Here is a 14,857-nt window from a genome sequence, read left to right as displayed (position 1 = left end):
AATTTGACTCGTGCTTAATAACACAAAATTTCGCTCGAAATCATATTATTACCTATCCTCATTCGGACGGACACCGCCCTCCTAAGAATTCTTCACAATATCTCCGGTCTCGTCATTTCTACGGGGAGAAATAGCATTCTGCAGGGCGAAAACCGCAAATTATTTAAGTCGGCTTCACACTCCGTTCTCAAGAAGACGTAGAAAGGAGACCCTCGGGATGAAAACATGGTAAAATCTACACGAGGAAATTACAGCGTTACTTTCTTAGAAAATCAGGCTTAGTTTATGATATGCTTGTGAATCTGTAGGTGTGAATCTGTAGGTCGTTGTAGTAAGATAATGTTGCATATTCTGGATCCTTCAGCGATTTAGTCCTCTGCTAACTAACATTACCTTTTACGTACATCCCCGGGAAAGACGTCGTCTATTAGAAAATTAGCGGGCGAACAGGTTTTCTTTTACAGTATAACTATTTTGAGGTTTTATTCCGATGAAGTTTTCTTGTGCACGTTTCGTTTCTTTTCTTACATTGGTCTCATCCCTGCAGCATTTGCATGCCTTTACATCAGATAACACGGTTATTTGCTCGTAAATAATAATGAGATTATAGACAGCACCAACAACTGCGGCCTGCTTCCTATTCCATTAATTCCTTGGCAAGAATTTGTATTTATTAAGTTAGATAAAATCGAGCCCCTGGCTCTAAACCTTAAGGTCAGTCATATGACTGCCACTGACAAGTCTCACTCAGCGAGGAATACGCAGAATACCTACATGAAACAGTTGTCGAGGCAGTGGTTCTTGTAGCTAGCCACTGAGTGCAATTTTGTGCAATATTTACTTCTTAAAATAGCCATGTATCGCAGCGTAAATATCATGATAATGTAGACCAGTTCCATCGTTGGGTTAAGGTCCTGAAGAAGGTACCGGACGTACGCTGTGGCTCAATGCCCGGTAGCCGGGCACCGTCTCGAATAGACCAAATGCCCGGAAGGCGGACGTTTTCACCGTATTTCTTTTGAAAAGTTCTTTCAAAGTCCTTAAGAATACCAGATGTTCGTCTAGAATATCAAGCAATTCCAACAGTAAATTTGTTTTTTTAGTGGACAAGTTCTGCGAGCTTGTGCACTTTTACGATATTTATCGGTTGTTCACGCTTATAAATTTTTTCTTTTCTTACGGCACACGTCTACGCTTAAAATTAAAACTTAATATATTATGTATTCCTGTTGATACAACAACCTTTAGACCGCAAAATCTCACACAGAACGCTTGGGCCGCCTTGCCACCCTACTTACACAATCTAAACGGCTAACACCCACCTAATCTAAATTTAGATCAGTGGGTTCAAGCCGTGTCAAATGATCATCTAAGTCTTCCCAGTAGCTTATTAAATATGCATAAACATTTCGACCAATCAAATCCCTCACTCATCGGTGAACAAGCCAAGGTGATCGCTGCGAAATGCGTCGGTTAAAGCCCGTCTGCCTTGATGTGAAGAATATTGGGCGCGATGGAAAGAAAACCACTGTATCGATTCCGCTGAGAGTGGATCTTGGTAAGCAGCCTCATAAGAGTACGGAGGAAAATAGTCAGGACATCTAGTAGAACAAGATGTCCCTCTTGACGATCTTGACAAGCAGGAACTCTCAACTCAACAGCAAAATCGTGTTTTGAGTATCTCTGCTAACTGGGAAAAGGTACGGGAAAAGTTGCTGAACTCGTACATCGAAGAACAGCATCTTCCAGACAAGATTAACTGTGTGAACTGTCAAAAGAGCATCGCTACAACACGATGTGAATACTGTGGCCCTCGCCAGTACTTCTGTGTTGAATGTGCACGAGCTCTACATGTCAATCGAAACAAGTTTCATGTACTTGAGCAATGGAAGGTGTTTATGAATATTTTGGGGCCGGTTGTCTTCTAGCTACTTTTAGTGTAACATATCTGGTTAAACTGTACTTTTATCTACTTCTTACTCTCTTTATTTTATTAGGATGGGGTATTTTCTCCTTTGTATGCAGATGAGGCAACTGTTAGCTATGGCCATACGTGCAGAACCGCAACAGTAAAGCTGTTCAGACTTCTGGATGCCTCAGGTCAGCTCATTTCATTTATAGTGGTTAGAAAATACTAGAATGGTGTCACGATTCTGTGAACTCAAAAGTGTTGTTTATTGTGCGAACTCGACTGCCGCCACGTGTGTTGTCGTTGTCTCCTAAGTGTTCTAAATATAAACTGTTCATCGGCCCAGTGGCGTGACCGTGTAACGCAATATCACGACATCTTCCCCTTTTTACAAAGTTTACCTTCAAAAGTTAATTAATACTTAATGTTCGGTTTCGATCACTGTTCAAATCACATAAAATCGATAAAACATTGTTCTTCATTGAAATCATAAAAAGATAGAAACAGAACCCAACAACTATTTAGCGGCTCAATCATTCAATGTTCAGTTCATATGGTAATCCTGATGCCACAAAGGCGGTCGACGTCTGCGTTCTGATCGACGAGTTTCAATCCTTTGTGGCTCAAGCTCAGTTCCCATTTCATTTTCAGGTGGCATTCTCTCTGTTTTGGTCTCGCCATGGAACTCCGGTGGAGGAGGTCCTTGCTCTGTCAGATTTGGCGCCGGTTTGAGGGTAGACTCGGGCGGAGTTAGTTCTACCAGACTCATAGGTGGTGCTGTTTCCGGGGTCAGGCGCAGTTGCCGACGGTTGCGTCGGTATCGCCTGCCGCAAACTTCAACTTCATAAGACCTGTTCCCCAAGGCTTTCATGCAGGTCCCCAGACTCCATTCCTCCCTTCCGGGAAGCCGCATCCTGATGGCCTGTCCACACTTTAGTGCCTCTAAAGGGCGAAACTTTTTGTTGTATTGTTGAGCTTGTCTTTTCTTGCGCTCAGCCAATTTGGTGGCTGTTTCCTGGTGTGATGGCTGCCGCAGGAGCGTTTCATGGGTTGGTAAGAAAGTGCGTGTGCGGTGTCCCATCAGTCTTTGTACGGGTGATGTTCCTAGACCCTCTGTTGGGGTGTTGCGCCAATCAAGAAGGGCTAACAGCGGGTCTTGCCCATCCGCTTTCGCTTTCGTCATCAAGTTCTTGCAGGTCTTCACGGCATTCTCGGCGCGGCCATTTGACTGGGGGTAACGGGGGCTCCAAGTTCTATGTTCAAACTGCCATTCTCTCACGAATGCACTGAACACCGATGACGTAAACTGAGGTCCGTTGTCGGTAATAAGCACGTCTGGTATCCCATGGCGGGCGAATTGTACTTTACACGCAGCTATCACGCTAGCAGATGTGGCCACCTTAACCTCCTGGACTTCAAAGAACCCACTCCAGTAGTCGACTAGGACAAAGAAATGTTGTTGCCCAAGGTCAAAAAAATCGGCACCTAGCATCGACCAGGGACGCGACGGGATCGGATACGGTTGCAATTCCTCGCGGCACTGATCTGGCTGGTACGACTGGCAGATTGAGCATTTGGAAACAAAGTCCTTTACTTCCGAATTCATGAGGGGCCAATAGAGGACCTCCCTAGCGCGGCGTAAACACCCTTCGATTCCAATTTGTGATCGGTGAATTTGCTTTAACATTTCTTTTCTCAGGGAAGGGGGTACCAGCAATCGCTCCCCCCAGGAATACTAGTCCCTTGTCTTCTATAAGCTCACTTCGTTTGTCATAGTAAGGCGTCAGCTCAGGGGTACAGAACTTCCTTGACACTGGCCATTCACCCTTGATTGCTCCGATTAGCTTTTGCATCACTGGGTCCCTGGCAATCTCGTTTCTGAATTCAGCGAGCCTGTATGGTGCAATCGAGAGGTTTTCTGAATGATCTATCTCGGCAAGTGTACAGATCAGACTTGTATCGTGCTTGGAGGCTTCGGTGGTGTTGCGGTATGCTCGACTCAGTGCATCTGATACCCACATAAGTTCCCCTTTTTTATACTGCACATCCAGGGAGTAATTCTGAAGGGCCATCAGCATTCTCTGGAGTCTCTTTGGTGAGTTGTGTATTGGCTTGGTAAAAACTGCCCTTAGTGGTTCGTGGTCAGACTCGATGTGTACAACTTCGCGTCCCAGTATGTATTGATTGAACTTGTCGGTTGACCACACTATGGCGAGGAGCTCTTTCTCGATTTGAGCGTAACGCGTTTCGGTGTCGGTCAGAGCTCGCGAGGCAAAGGCAACGGGCTGACCCTTTTGCATCAGTACTGCACCTAGACCCGTTATGCTGGCATCGCATTGGATTGTCACTTCTTCAGTAACATCATAGTATTTCAGTACCGGGGCCTTGGCCAAGTATTCTTTGACTGTGGTAAATGCTTTCTCATGCTGTGCAAGCCAACACCACTCGACGTCCTTGTCCTCAAGCCTTCGCAAAGGTTCTGTCATGTCGGACAGGAGTGGCAAGAATTTGGCCAGATAATTGACCATCCCCAAAAACCTCTTCAGGCCTTTCACATCAGTCGGCGGTGGCATATCCAAAATAGCTTCAACTTTGGCTGGGTCTGCCTTTAGACCATCAGGAGTCAAGAGGTGGCCCATGAAACGCACTTCGGTTTGAGATCTTTTCAGCTTGAGTTTGTTGAGCTTGAGGTTCCACTCCCGGCATTTCTTGAAAAAAGCACGTTCGTTCTTTCCAAGGCTCGAGTTGACCTCTGCGTCAGTTTCGCCAAATCCAGCGATGAGGAAGTCGTCAGCGATAACTTCAACTCCTTCTAAATTTTCTACGAATTCATGCATGCGTCGCTGCCAAACTTCAGGCGCACTTGAGATACCAAAAGGCATGCGGGCCCATCTATAACGCCCAAAAGGCGTATTGAACGTTGTCAGGAAACTAGAAGCATCGTCTAAGAGGATTTGGTGGAAGCCATCCTTGGCGTCACAAAGAGTAAATTTCTTGGCACCTGTTAAACGGGAGGCCACTTCATCGATAGTCGGCAACTGGTAATGCTCTCGCCGAATGGCACGATTTAAATCTCTCGGGTCAATACAGATGCGTACTTTGTTTGGCTTCACTATGGCCAACATGCTGGATACCCACTGCGTCGGTTCTGTTACTGGAATAATAACTTTACGATCAACAAGTTCGTCCAGCTTGTTTTTGATGCGTGGACGCAAGGCTACTGGCACTCGCCTCGGTGCGTGGACAACTGGTTGCGCCTGTTCGTCTATGGCTATTTTGTATGCTCCCGGTAGGGCCCCTAATCCGTCGAATACGTCCTCATACTCTTCGAGCAAGGAGGCTTTGGGACACTTGACGTGTAATGCTAGGACGTCACAATTATGCAAACTCACAAAGCCAAGATTGAGGCTGGTGTTCAATGATAAAATCGGTTGATAGTCTTCGTCTAAGATGTTAAACTCCATTGACCTCCGCTGTCCACGGGACCACACAGGCAGGGTAGCTTTACCAGCAATTTTGCGGCGATCCCCTGTGTACGAGACTATTTCCTTTTGGCATGGTTTGAGGCGATGAAGGAGGGTGTCCCCAGTGATTTGCTTGTATAATTGGGCCGGGAGAATGTCGCACTGCGACCCAGTATCTATTTGAAACTGGACTTCTGTCTTGGGATCTGGCCCATAAATGTGGAGTTTGACCACTGCCAATTTTTCCTGGCCTTTGCTCTTACTAGTAGTAGCACCAATGTAGTAGGGGTCGTTTCCCACGTCGACGGCTTCGTGGACCGCCGAAACTCTACTTTTCACTCCTCGGGGATTAGCGCGACATTTATTCGCAAAATGATTCATACTCCCACAGTTAAAACATGTTCTTCCATACGCGGGACCATGACGTCCATGCACCATTCCGCAATTTCCACATTCTTTAGACGGTCTTCTAAATGCTTGTGACTTGAGTTGTCGTTCTTCTTCAGGTTTTTCTGCCGATCCCGCCTTCCGTAACGCATGAACTGCAGTGTCTCCTCCAGCCATTAGCTTTACTTGCTGTTGGGTCTGTTCTGACGACTTTATAATGTCAACTGCTTGTAGGAGAGATAAATCATTCAAACGGAGAAGTCTCTCGCGGACGCGATCATCCCGTATGCCTAGCACGAGGCGGTCACGCAAAATTTCATCTGGTGTGATTGTATCGTGTGCACAGTTTTTTGCGATCGTTCGAAGCTCCGTAAGATACGTCGAGATGTTTTCGCCTGGTTCCTGGTTTCGATTGTTGAACCTATAGCGTTCATATATGACCTGTGTCCTAGGAATGCAGAATTCGTCGAACTTCTTCAGGACTTGTGAAATGTCGTCTGCGTTTTCGTCTTCGTTCCAAATAAAGGTATCGTGGGCTCTGACGCCATCCTCGCCTATAATGCTTAGTAATGTCGACACACGAACTATGCCCTCTTGTTTATATACACCAGTAGCGATTTCGTAGCGCTGCCACGCTACTTTCCACGATTTCCATGCGGTGGCTAAATTGTCGTCAAAATTAAGCGCTTTCGGCGGGGGCAAATTTGACGGGGGAATAAAAACTTGAGTCGGCGTTGGTGGCACAACTATGGATGCTTCAGCTGCTTCTGTCATCTTTAGGGGTGAACAGATCCCGCTCCGACACCATGTCACGATTCTGTGAACTCAAAAGTGTTGTTTATTGTGCGAACTCGACTGCCGCCACGTGTGTTGTCGTTGTCTCCTAAGTGTTCTAAATATAAACTGTTCATCGGCCCAGTGGCGTGACCGTGTAACGCAATATCACGACAAATGGTTTTAAAACGAAGCGTTCTTTTTCAATTTTATCTGCTCCTTTGTCACATTTTCCTGCCGCTTGCCTAAAATCAAGAACGTTGATGATAATGATACGATATTTAAATTCTCTCAATATGTCAGGGCCCATAATTGTCTGTCCAATAATTTCTAAGTATTGGACCGGGTAATGTCCTGAATGATTCCACATGCAATTAAGTTTTGTAATGATATGGCTTGCCATTAAGTCCAAAGAAAAACAATAAACTTGGCTTGCATCTATCTGTAAGAGCCTTTTCTGTCGTGCTGGGAGAATATTGGCCCTTGGACTTTTATGTACAGACCTCACTGCACTTGGTTTGTACTTTCAAGACCTCGGGCCAATATTCTCCTAGTATGGCCCTCGCGGTTGGTTAAGGTGTCTACATGGCCCTCAACAAAGTAAGAGGTATGTAAAGCTGTATGTAATGTTTTTTCTTTGTTTGTTTGTTTTGTTTACTTAACTTCATAAGTTGTTCATTTATTTTTTTACTGAATGTCAGGAAATCATCACCTCAAATATGTACAAGTGTGTGATTGTGAGCCGCATGCTGTCACACTCTTGAAATGTCAGTTCTGGCCAGGGTCACCAGCAAATCCCACCACAGGTTTCAGCTTCAAACTCATGGAGTTTGTGGAGAAGGTCTTTCTTCATTGTCAAGTGTCCCTGCTAAACATCACAGAAGTGATCACAGAACTCAATCCTCAGCTACAACCAACACATGTAGGTTCGCTTGCAAAGAGTCTTTTTCAGACATATGACCAGACTTTTTTTAATTGATTGATTTTGGTTGGACGGTATGTTTTTTTTAGGTGAGCTCAATTTACAGTATCCTTAATTCAGAATGCTTTGAAGAATTCAGGTATGTGTGGTTATAGGTTGAGAGTATCAAAGCTGCTAATTTGTGGACGTACAAGGTCTACTAAGGTGTTATTGATATTAGAAGTAATAAAATTATTACTACTATTATTATTGTTGTTGTTCTTGTTATATTATTGTTATTATTATTAATTAATATTATTATTATTATTAGTAGTAGTAGTAGTAGTAGTAGTAGTAATAGTAATAGTAAAGGCAGTCACAATATGATTTACAAGTGCTTCTTTATATAATTATTTTATTTCTTTATTTATTATCTAGTTGCCCAGCTTAAATATATAGCTGTCAAACTCATGCTTTGCTTTTGTCGCTTTTGTGTTCATATGATTCAAAGATACATTGACTGTTTGTTTTAAGGTGAATATTCCATTTACATTAATTTACAAGACATATTTCTTGCTGTACATGTACATCTACTGACTTGCTGTAAGAAAAGAATTAGTCCTAATTGACATTTTGTTGTTTTCACGTGAATGTATTTCATGCATCAGTACAAGCATTGTACAAACTACAATGCAAATTTGTACAATGGAGCTTGGTGTCCTATATGTCCAAGGGTAACTATACATTGTAATTTGTTCTGAAGAGTAGCTTGCACTTGAGGAATATTATTATGGCATTCATTTTGGGGCACACAAAACGCACTCATCTTTAGACTAGTGCTGTAGTTCTGCAGTATTCATTTTAAGTTGTTGTTGCTGTTCTGTTTTATATCTATTTTTCTCTTTTCCCCTCTCTTTTGAATAGGATGATGGTGTACTCATTGAAAGCATGGATGGGTGCTTTGGATTGTGTAGAAAAAAGGACAAAGGGCATGATTTAGGAACACCCAAACATGGAACACTCCTATTTGCAGACCAGGATGATGTTGACAATTTTGTCAACAGTTATGGCAAAGCTGGAGCAGACATAGAACAGGTCTGTATATAAGGTGATGCAATGCTCAGATGTTAATTTGAGAACTGTATGATTTTCCTTTTGGCCCTTTGAATTCAAGATTTTCTGTTTTTGTCCCTTGTTTATCACAGAACTGCAGTAATTTCCATGCTGGAGAGGTTCTTTCAGATTTAAGATCAAAAGGCAAAAACAAACTCTTTGACGAGAAAGGTGTCTTTGGGCGAGTATGCAGACATGACTTTCCTGAAGGATTCCTTAACATAAAGCATGGTGAAAGGTATGGAGTATAATTATGTAAATACATTTTACCTAATGTTGTGCTCAATCCTACATGTATTGTCTCTTAGAATTACATGATAGAGCCATGATTATTATGAATTTGTCAAGCTGACAATTAGCACACTTGTATATACAGGAGCATCCTATGATTTTTTACACTAATAGCATCATCATTGTATAACTTTGTTTTAAATTTGAATGTCATATTATAGGAAAAATAAAAAATTTGTCTTAGATTTTATGTAAAAAGATTTAAAAGAAAAAATTGGTTATTGATTCACCTTTTCAATAATCTTTTCTCTCTACAGAATATCATACTCTGTTTATGAGCTTAAGAGACTTAGAAGTCTTAATGAGAGCACCAGAAGCAGAGTAATCATGTATGACATCGCTTGTCTATTAGCACACCATTTGAAGGTAAGTAAATTTTTTGAACATGACTGTGCAGGAGGCCAAATGGTATTTCTAAAGTGGTATTTAATTTTGTAGAACTGTCCAAAGTATTTTCTATTAAATTTGGGATGAAATAAAATAATTTATTACACGACTCGGGAAGTCTATTGCCGGTCAATATTCTCTCAGTATTGGACCAGGCACTTGCGTCCCTTTGAACTTCAGTCGTATAATAAATCTCTTATTAACCAAGCTTGCTCGGGACCGTACTGAAAGAATATCGGCCCTCGTTCTTTTTTGTACAGGCCTCACTGCGCTCGGTCTGTACCGTCAAGACCTCAGGCTGATATTCTCCCAATACGGCCCTCGCGCTTGGTTAATAAGATATATTTATTGGAACAGTCTGGAATTATGTGAACTGTGCGAATTAAATGAAGATGTAATCGACAGAGTTATGAAATGAATTTTGAGCAGTTGGCTCAATCAAATAAAACTTCATTTTTGCAGCTCACGTTAGTCCATTGCCTGTTTCATCACTTCTTCTCGTGGGTACTGGCTGGCTCCCAACAGATGGCAGTTCATAGCTCAGTGGATAGAGCATTGTAATGACAATGTGATGGGCTGAAATCCCAATGGGGCCAGATTCGTTTCCTCGTTGTGTTTGGTTAAATTCCCATTATTGCTTACATTTAAATTGCATGAATATCTGTGAGGATCACATCTTAACTTCAGAATAGTTTGTTACTTCTTACACAATTTTCATTTACATGATTATGTTTGTTAGTGTTTGTAGCGGACGGAGGGATCTAGAGACATTCCATCATTGCTCCGAACGCGATATTTAGATAGGACTTTATACTGAAACCAAGTAAGCCACTCGTATCGATCAAAGCTCTTTAATTTCTTGATTTACTTGATTACGTAAAAACTGAAAGGATAATTACAACAAAAACCTATTACTATAATTCGCACAGAACATCGATTGTGCAATAGCAACGCAAAAGGGGGCGTATCACGGTACTAGAAATTCACAAAATAACACTAATCACGAGCAATAATATAAGAGAAATACTATAACTAAATAGATTAATACAAATTACAACTACAAATCATACCTCTTTCTCCAATCTTAACTCTTTTCTTTAGGTTTCTTTCGAGTAATCAACGCTACTATATTCCCACGTGTTATCTCGTCGCTCGATTAAGAAAACTGATCTGCTGAGCTATTTGCATCTCATAACCCAACGGAAGTTACACAATCATGGTTAACTATTACACATTAATCATTACAGTGTTCATCTCAGGAAAGCCTCTTGGAAGGTGTTGATGTTGCCATACCCATATTCCATTGCTATGGGCACAAGGCATCATGCCAGGTTAGTAATTATATATCAGTTTGACAGTAAATAGCCTGGTGACAATGTGAAGAAATGTGTGGCAATACCACGACATTGGTTAAATACAGTTGTAATTATAATAAACATCCCATGCTTACCAATGGGTGAGCAGTGTGGGATCAGAAATCTGACAGCAGTTTCCAAAATCAAAAGCAAATGATCTCCAAGGGTCAGCTTAGCAAGCGAGGTAAAATATTTAAGCACATGTACATGTTCCTTTTAAAAGAGTGGCCACCCTACATAAACCTATCAGCTTTGGAAACACCGGCCAGTGAACCTTTACTCGAGGTTTATTTTACCTAAATTGAAAATTATAATTTTTGAGTATATAGCATGCAGTGTAGGTGGTTTTAGTGGTTGTTATCTTTTGAGTGTTTGTTTTACTGGAAAGTTGGGGCGAGTATGCAATGCGGGAGGAGGTCTCACGCCTACTGGCTTGGTAAACATATTTTTGCTCTAACTCTCCACTGTTTTCCTAATTCAAGATGGTGCTTTGAAGACTCGATTTGGAAATATCATTCACACTGCTAAAATCTGCCTGCACTGCAGGCTAGTACATGTATTGGCGGACTATCTCATGCAAGGTCCATGCCATATTGATTCTTAGGTTTATCTTCAATGTGATTGTCTGTAGATCCAATACAGTCCAAGAAGGATCAAGGGAACTGGATTGACAGATGGTGAAGGGGTGGAAAGGTTATGGTCCTTTCTGCGCAGGTTTTCCTCTGTCACTAAAGAAATGAGTGCTCACAAGAGGACAGATGTTTTGACTGATGGGCCTCTTCACTATGCCCAACATTTGTATCACAAATTTGGTATGGTTAATTTTATTGAACACATAACTTTCACGTTTCTGTAGGTTTTGCTGAAAAGTAGAAGATATATCAACTATTGACCAGACCTTTAGCTGGACAGCTTTATCTACCCTGTGTTTTCTGTCGTATAAGTTGCAATTCTTCATGTTTTCAATAAGGAAGTGTGTTAAGATGTAAGTCGTGGTTGATTAACTTTCATAAGCACACATTAAACTGATTCCTTTCAATGTTCACAGGTGTTACTCTAAAAGCAAAGTTTGCTAGGGCAGAAACTCTTCTACATGATGTAAGTGCAAAGCTTGAGGAACTCACTGAAAAACTTCCAGGTATACATTTTAAACTTTTTTTTTTTACTCATTGCATTGAAAAACAGCACAATGACTTACATGCATGCGTTTCTGGCCGATTATTGCAATACAATTTGTAATATTTTACCTGTACTAGGTTGTGATGATGATGTGATACAAGAGTGGCAAAAGGAAGAAGTGGAAGCGCTGAAACCAAAAGAACACGGTAGTTTTATTCCTCAGCATTTATTACAAATCAGTAGGGAAAACAGTTTTTTTTGTATTCACTAATACATTATTAATCTGTCACAGGATTAACACTGCAGTGGGACGAATCATATGTCAGCTTGCTCCTTATGTCTAAAAAACTCAGGTAAATAGTGTGGAAGTACCACCTACCAAATTCATGAGTTACATTATAGCGAGTACCTGAGCTTTTCGAAAGTGATTAATGTTGTAAAAGGCGCAATTCCTACCTAACCAATCGTTGTGGTAGACTACGTGAAACTAATCTTTTAGTTGATTCATGGCATTAGCTATAATCCTTTGTGACTTCGGCTTGAATAGAGATGTTTTGTATAGCTTTCTTCAGTCAAACCCAGTCTGGTCAAGTCAGGTAAAAAACTAGTCAGCTCAGTGGTACTTAATAAATCTACTTTGGAGCCAACTTTGTTGTTGTTAGTCATTGCTGCGAGGATAGTCAACAGCCGTAAGTAGATCTCGGCCTTCCTGCAGCCAGCGAGTGCCCCCAGGAAAAACCTTTTCCCAGAAGAAGTTTATCGAGTTGTCCCCCATCCGTCCGTTTAGTTGTGAAGGCAAAAACCCGTTTTCACAATAATATAACAAATGTATTCGTACTTCCCTTTCTTTCCACCTTAGCTGATATAATTACTCAGTTTTAAACTGAACATATCTTGTACTTATCTCCACCCACTTAATTTTTTTTTTTTCAGAAATGAATTGAACTATGTACAAGATGAAGATGAAGGGAAGGTAAAAGATGTTGAAAAGAAAATCAAGCGGTAAGTCATAAAGATGCAAATTTCTTCCTTGCAGCAACGACTGCAATAATCAGGTTCTGCAGAGAGGGAATTAGGGGTGCCAAATTAAAGACAGATAATAATTCTCTCTAACTTGCATTTATCATGTACATAGGAACGAGAAGGCCATAGTAGCCATGGAAAAGAAGCATCACATCAAAGAAAGATGGTCCGATTTGTCCCGTGTGTTTGTAACCGTAAAGTCACGCCTCTACGAGAAGAGAAAGAGCGAACTCTTGTTGAAGTTACATTGTATGGCATCCGAAAGATGTTTCTTGGTGGAATTGAAGCGAAAATATGCTGGTAATAAACTGAAGAAATTGCTATGTAAAATATTCAGTAGCATGTGTATTTTGGTGATCATGGTCTGCAGTAATTCCGTCGTTATGTTATTGCGTATGCCAGTTGTATTTAACTGCGAGGCTAGGCATTGTACTGCGATTATTTGAGAAGGGGTATGAGGGCTAACTTTTCCCAGTTTCCAAGTCTTACACATTTACATTTTTCCGTCTTATCCATAAAACTGCCACTGCATTGCGTCTTTAGTTATTGTGAACTTTTTAATTTTCAGATGGCCAAGCAATTGCCATAAAGCTCGCAAAGCAGATCGACAAAGTCGTGAAGTCCATCCACAAAACTTTGTCTGAAGTAAATGGGTATCTTCTAAATGATGTACCCCAAATTCTTTATGACGATGCTAAAGATCCAAGGAGCAGCATTTACTCTGAAGTCCAAGAGGAAGGGGACACCGTTCCTGCTCTTGTTAGGAGGCAGATAATTGACCTTTTCTGCTTACACAACAGGTGTCAGGAAGAGCTTGAGCTGTTAAAAGAGGAAATGAATCGCCTCGTCTCTTTTTTCCAAAACGAAATCAGGCTTATAGACGAATCAGTGGAAGCGCTTCTGCCTCTCACTGATGACCCTCTTCATACAGGAATGATAGCTTGCCTTAAAAAAAAAAACAGATGATTCACTGTAATCACATTTCCTCGCTGCTGCTTTTGTGGGGTGGTATCTTGGATTCCCCTCAACGTATTGATCATGCTGAGGAAGCAAGAACCTATGCTCATTTGAGTGGTATCGACTATCTTCCAGATGACGAGAAATCAAACGAATTGATGATGGAGGAAGATGTGGACGATGAGGCCTTTGTGTTAGAACTATCATCAGATAGTTTATTCATCATCAGACAGCGAATTATCGGATGATGAATAAAGCTCATTTTGTCTCTGGTGCTTGCCAAAACCATACAGAAACAGCCGTTGTTTTGTTTATGTGCGAGCGCTAATAGTGGGTAAACTTCTCGGAAAACCCAATAAATATCAATTTATTTTATTAGCTTCGCCAACCGCCTGGGACATCACAACAGCTTGCGCCAATTACTGCGGGCCCAGTAAACCCACCCATCCCACCCCAGGGGAGGACATCCACTGACACAGTAATCTCGTGCGTGGGAAATTAACGTCTCCTACCCCCAACCCTGCAGGAGACGGGACCTCCATTTATTCGTCCCTATCCGAGAAGACTAGAATATCTAACCATTCCTTGAATTTATAGAAAGGTAGCAAATTCTTCTCAATTATTTGAAGACCTTGCATGTTGGCCCGGCCGGGGCTCGAACCCTCGACCTCCCGCACAACAGTCATGCGCTCTATCCATTGGGCCAACTGGGCGGCTATACATCGTGTAGGATTGTAATGACTAGCTAATCATCCAATATGTTTTAATAAATTCTCACCGTTGGCAAATTTCATCTTGGTGGTGATTCGTTGCAGTTTTACGTTATTAGGACTATACATAACATGTGTAGAGGGCATATTTCATACGCTAATCGGTGCCGAAGCTCCCTTAACTAACGGACACTCGTAAGTGGACAGCTCTACGTAGCCACCTAGTCAAAACCCCGTTTTATTAGACTCCCATACAGACTCTGTTAGGCTCTGATATGATTGAAAATCATGTTTGTATGGATTGGAGTTCACTGGAGGTACAATTGTAGGCGTGGAAAAGATGTCGGACCATGAGTCACCGTTGTCATGCAATTTTGAGAGGTCCACCATTGTCGAACAGAAACATTAGTCATCTTTGTCGATCTGTACCAAAGGGAATGATAGATAGACAGAGATTAGCAAGTGTG

The 14,857-nt window shown here is 41.7% G+C and overlaps 1 long non-coding RNA gene and 1 pseudogene across 2 annotated transcripts; one reads left to right on the top strand and one right to left on the bottom strand.

Annotated features, from left to right (window-relative positions):
• Window positions 1-1,307: 1,307 nt before the first annotated feature.
• LOC111320900 (uncharacterized) lies at window positions 1,308-14,055 on the top strand (annotated as a pseudogene). Its single transcript, XR_015994408.1, has 16 exons — window positions 1,308-1,892; window positions 1,998-2,100; window positions 7,236-7,456; window positions 7,546-7,595; window positions 8,088-8,169; window positions 8,360-8,530; window positions 8,641-8,786; window positions 9,097-9,205; window positions 10,474-10,557; window positions 11,213-11,393; window positions 11,630-11,719; window positions 11,838-11,906; window positions 11,993-12,053; window positions 12,634-12,702; window positions 12,836-13,023; window positions 13,292-14,055. The product of XR_015994408.1 is annotated as an uncharacterized LOC111320900 (transcript).
• On the bottom strand, window positions 10,062-10,465 carry LOC148718122 (uncharacterized). Its single transcript, XR_015994409.1, has 2 exons — window positions 10,297-10,465; window positions 10,062-10,109 (listed from the first exon to the last, which is right to left on the bottom strand). It is a non-coding gene; the product is annotated as an uncharacterized LOC148718122 (long non-coding RNA).
• Window positions 14,056-14,857: the final 802 nt, after the last annotated feature.

The sequence above is a fragment of the Stylophora pistillata genome, chromosome 13 (assembly GCF_964205215.1).
Source record: "Stylophora pistillata chromosome 13, jaStyPist1.2, whole genome shotgun sequence".
NCBI classification, from domain to species: Eukaryota; Metazoa; Cnidaria; class Anthozoa; order Scleractinia; family Pocilloporidae; genus Stylophora; species Stylophora pistillata.
The sequence above is the reverse complement of the archived record's forward strand: the minus strand, read 5'-3'. Positions and strand labels throughout refer to the sequence as shown.